This window comes from Rutidosis leptorrhynchoides, chromosome 2 (assembly GCF_046630445.1).
Source record: "Rutidosis leptorrhynchoides isolate AG116_Rl617_1_P2 chromosome 2, CSIRO_AGI_Rlap_v1, whole genome shotgun sequence".
Taxonomy (NCBI): Eukaryota; Viridiplantae; Streptophyta; class Magnoliopsida; order Asterales; family Asteraceae; genus Rutidosis; species Rutidosis leptorrhynchoides.
Genome location: NC_092334.1, coordinates 219,581,097 through 219,586,798, shown reverse-complemented (window position 1 = coordinate 219,586,798; position 5,702 = coordinate 219,581,097).

Below are 5,702 nucleotides of genomic sequence, written 5' to 3'. Positions count from 1 at the left end.
CTTTGGTAAAATTTAATCATTTTCACACTAATCACCCTCAATAATTTAAATTGTTACTGATTTCTTGCAAATGAGGGCATTGCAAGATCTTAAGTGTGGGGAGGGGTTAAATTCTTTCGGATTTTAAAAATTTTTACTTTATACACTTGATTACCATTAAAAATACTAGTAAAGCAGTAGTTGTATTAGAATCTAGTGCTCTCTGATAATAAAGAACAGCCCTGGTCTTATATACTGACTACCCAATTCTAGTAAAATTTTTCAAAATTTTCAATTAAATGAACTAAAAATCATGTTTATACATATTTATGAACGATAAAACTAGGTTTTAACACCGAAATTATTGTTACCTCAAAAAGGACATAAATTGAGAAACAAACCAAAATGTTAAAATTCAATTAAAATGGAATATAGGACGATAAAAAGGAAAATAAAAGCCAAGTGTAGGAAAATTTACCAAGTTATCTTAAACATATGTCACATATATCTGTAACAAATAACTGAAAATACTTTTGCTTTGGACTAAACTAAACTGTTTTACCCGATGAAAGAAAAGAAGAGATGGATCTACACGATGAATCAATTCCATCATTAAAAGGAAGTAAAGTCTTCTGAAAAAGACACGCGCTTCTTGATTTAGGTCATGAAGTTGTCGTCCAGACCAGCTGTAGGTTGACGAAAAATCTAGAAAAGTCATCACTAAAATCAGCAGGAAATCCACGGACCTCCGCATTAAACAGGGTTGCCAAGTGGTCAGATTTATCCTAACCATGAGAAGGATTTATCTCGTATAATGGGGGGCACCATGCAAATTAGCTGGATAAGACTAATGAATCAGACCCCCAGAAAGGATAATCTCCTTTTAAAGATTAAAAATCAGCTTTTAAGACTGATATTACTCAATCCTTGAGATTGACTTTAAAGATTGAGAATTACAAACTCATGGAATTCAATGATATCTAAACTCGAGCTTGAACGAGAAAATATTTTGATCAAAATTACAAACCGATTTGTTTTCTGAAAACCCTATTTTCAATGTGTTCATTACCATTGAACGTAAAATCCTAGGAATTCACCTAGAATTCATTAGGTCACCTGAACCAAATCGGGTGTCAACCGTAAGAACGGTGGTTGCATAGTGGTCAAAGACAGGACCTTGTGCCATACCGAAAAATTATAAGGGTGAGCTTTACTATTGCTCCTACCAAGGATAGTAATTGCGTCCGACACGTTATAAACCATAATTAAAAGCATGTCAGGGGACATTGCCTTAACAGTTGCTTGTTCAACGCTTTCCTTTACAACCGGACGGTAGTTTACCGAAAGGTAATATACGGGACAAGTAAACTGGACGTGTTGCTTTCCAAATACAAGGTTAGCAAGTGGGTGACACAAAACCATAAGTTTTGAGCTAAAATTTTCAAATCTGAAACCCACCAAACCCACAAAAATATTTTGCAAACACCGGTAAAGGGTATTCCCGGAAAACTTATCTAGGGTAAAAACTAGATTTTCAAAAGATCAAATGTTTTCATAAAGATCCAATTTCCTTAATGGATCTAAATTTTTATAGTCATATGGGACTGTAAACCATATCGTTACTACCATTGTTCATACCACCGTATAGAAATCACTGATGTACAAAGTGTGAAGAATAAAGAAGTGATTCTAGTATTTCAAGACGATATTGCTTGAGGACAAGCAACGCTCAAGTGTGGGAATATTTGATAATGCTAAAAACGAACATATATTTCATAGCATTATTCCTCAAGAAAGACAAGCTTTTAGTTGCAATTGTTCTATTTACAAGTGATATTCGTTTAAATAATAAAAGGTGAAGACAAAAGACAGATTCGACGAATTGAAGACGCAAACGACCAAAAAGCTCAAAAGAACAAAAGACAATCAAAGAGGTTCCAATTATTGATAAGAAACGTCTCGAAATTACAAGAGTACAAGATTCAAAACGCAAAGTACAAAATATAAAATTGTACGCAAGGACGTTCGAAAATCCGGAACCGGGACTAGAGTCAACTCTCAACGCTCGACGCAACGAACTAAAAATTACAAGTTAACTATGTATATAAATATAATATAATATATAATTAATTATATTAATTATATATATATTATATTTATAAATAAAAACCGTCGGCAGAGAAAGACTCCAAAGTTGTGAGCTGGAATTTCAAACTCCGCGACTCGCGGAGTTTGAAGGCAAAATATGCCGCGAGTCGCGGAGCCCCAAAATGAAAAACTCCCTATAAAGCAAACCGAAATCTGATCATTTTCATCATCTTTTTTTCTCCTCATTCATACGATATATTTATATTTATAATTTATATTTTAATTTTAATTTTAATTATAATTCTAATAATAAGGGTATGTTAGTGAATGTTGTAAGGGTGTAAGTCGAAATTCTGTCCGTGTAACGCTACGCTATTTTTAATCATTGTAAGTTATGTTCAACCTTTTTACATTAATGTCTCGTAGCTAAGTTATTATTATGCTTATTTAAAACGAAGTAATCATGATGTTGGGCTAATTACTAAAATTGGGTAATTGGGCTTTGTACCATAATTGGGGTTTGGACAAAAGAACGACACTTGTGGAAATTAGACTATGGGCTATTAATGGGCTTTATATTTGTTTAACTAAATGATAGTTTGTTAATGTGAATATAAAGATTTACAATTGGACGTCCTTATAAATTACCATATACACTCAATCGGACACGATGGGCGGGGTATTTATATGTACGAATAATCGTTCATTTAACCGGACACGGGAATGGATTAATAGCCACTAGAATAATTAAAACAGGGGTGAAATTACATTCATGGGTAATTGGTGTAATTGTTAACAAAGTAGTAAAACCTTGGTTTACACGCAGTCGATAACCTGGTGTAATCATTAAATAAAGTATTAAAACCTTGTTACAATTCGAATCCCCAATTAGTTGGAATATTTAACTTCGGGTATAAGAATAATTTGATGAGGACACTCGCACTTTATATTTATGACTGATGGACTGTTATGGACAAAAACCATACGGACATATTAAATAATCCAGGACAAAGGACAATTAACCCATGGGCATAAAACTAAAATCAACACGTCAAACATCATGATTACGGGAGTTTAAATAAGCATAATTCTTTTATTTCATATTTAATTTCCTTTATTTTATATTTAATTGCACTTCTAATTATCGCACTTTTATTTATTGTTATTTAATCGCACTTTTAATTATCGTACTTTTTAATTATCGCAATCTTATTTTATCGCACTTTTATTGCAATTTCATTATCGTTATTTATTTTACGCTTTGAATTAAGTCTTTTATTTATTTAATATTTTACATTAGGTTTTAACTGCGATTAAAGTTTTAAAATCGACAAACCGGTCATTAAACGGTAAAAACCCCCCTTTATAATAATAATATTACTTATATATATATTTGTATTTTTATAAAAGTAAACTAATATAGCGTTAAGCTTTGGTTAAAGATTTCCCTGTGGAACGAACCGGACTTACTAAAAACTACACTACTTTACGATTAGGTACACTGCCTATAAGTGTTGTAGCAAGGTTTAAGTATATCCATTCTATAAATAAATAAATATCTTGTGTAAAATTGTATCGTATTTAATAGTATTTCCTAGTAAAATATAAACTATTTCGTACCCCCACGCTACCGCATCAAGGTTCATCCAAGACTTTTCCAGAATAGCAAAACCCTTGACTGCATTAACGCATAAAGGGAAGAAATTTGAATGGAATGATGAACAAGAGAAAGCGTTTCAGTTATTGAAGAAAAAGCTAACTACGGCACCTATATTGTCATTGCCTGAAGGGAATGATGATTTTGTGATTTATTGTGACGCATCAAAGCAAGGTCTCGGTTGTGTATTAATGCAACGAACGAAGGTGATTGCTTATGCGTCTAGACAATTGAAGATTCACGAACAAAATTATACGACGCATGATTTGGAATTAGGCGCAGTTGTTTTTGCATTAAAGACTTGGAGGCACTACTTATATGGGGTTAAAAGTATTATATATACCGACCACAAAAGTCTTCAACACATATTTAATAAGAAACAACTGAATATGAGGCAGCGTAGGTGGATTGAATTATTGAATGATTACGACTTTGAGATTCGTTACCACCCGGGGAAGGTAAATGTGGTAGCCGATGCCTTGAGCAGGAAGGACAGAGAACCCATTCGAGTAAAATCTATGAATATAATGATTCATAATAACCTTACTACTCAAATAAAGGAGGCGCAACAAGGAGTTTTAAAAGAGGAAAATTTAAAGGATGAAATACCCAAAGGATCGGAGTAGCATCTTAATATTCGGGAAGACGGAACCCGGTATAGGGCTGAAAGGATTTGGGTACCAAAATTTGGAGATATGAGAGAAATGGTACTTAGAGAAGCTCATAAAACCAGATACTCAATACATCCTGGAACGGGAAAGATGTACAAGGATCTCAAGAAACATTTTTGGTGGTCGGGTATGAAAGCCGATGTTGCTAAATACGTAGGAGAATGTTTGACGTGTTCTAAGGTCAAAGCTGAGCATCAGAAACCATCAGGTATACTTCAACAACCCGAAATCCCGGAATGAAAATGGGAAAACATTACCATGAATTTCATCACTAAATTGCCAAGGACTGCAAGTGGTTTTGATACTATTTGGGTAATAGTTGATCGTCTCACCAAATCAGCACACTTCCTGCCAATAAGAGAAGATGACAAGATGGAGAAGTTAGCACGACTGTATTTGAAGGAAGTCATCTCCAGACATGGAATACCAATCTCTATTATCTCTGATAGGGATGGCAGATTTATTTCAAGATTCTGGCAGACATTACAGCAAGCATTAGGAACTCGTCTAGACATGAGTACTGCCTATCATCCACAAACTGATGGGCAGAGCGAAAGGACGATACAAACGCTTGAAGACATGCTACGAGCATGTGTTATTGATTTCGGAAACAGTTGGGATCGACATCTACCGTTAGTAGAATTTTCCTACAACAACAGCTACCATTCAAGCATTGAGATGGCGCCGTTTGAAGCACTTTATGGTAGAAAGTGCAGGTCTCCGATTTGTTGGAGTGAAGTGGGGGATAGACAGATTACGGGTCCGGAGATTATACAAGAAACTACCGAGAAGATCATCCAAATTCAACAACGGTTGAAAACCGCCCAAAGTCGACAAAAGAGCTACGCTGACATTAAAAGAAAAGATATAGAATTTGAAATTGGAGAGATGGTCATGCTTAAAGTTGCACCTTGGAAAGGCGTTATTCGATTTGGTAAACGAGGGAAATTAAATCCAAGGTATATTGGACCATTCAAGATTATTGATCGTGTTGGACCAGTAGCTTACCGACTTGAGTTACCTCAACAACTCGCGGCTGTACATAACACTTTCCACGTCTCAAATTTGAAGAAATGTTTTGCTAAAGAAGATCTCACTATTCCGTTAGATGAAATCCAAATCAACGAAAAACTTCAATTCATCGAAGAACCCGTCGAAATAATGGATCGTGAGGTTAAAAGACTTAAGCAAAACAAGATACCAATTGTTAAGGTTCGATGGAATGCTCGTAGAGGACCCGAGTTCACCTGGGAGCGTGAAGATTAGATGAAGAAGAAATACCCGCATCTATTTCCAGAAGATTCGTC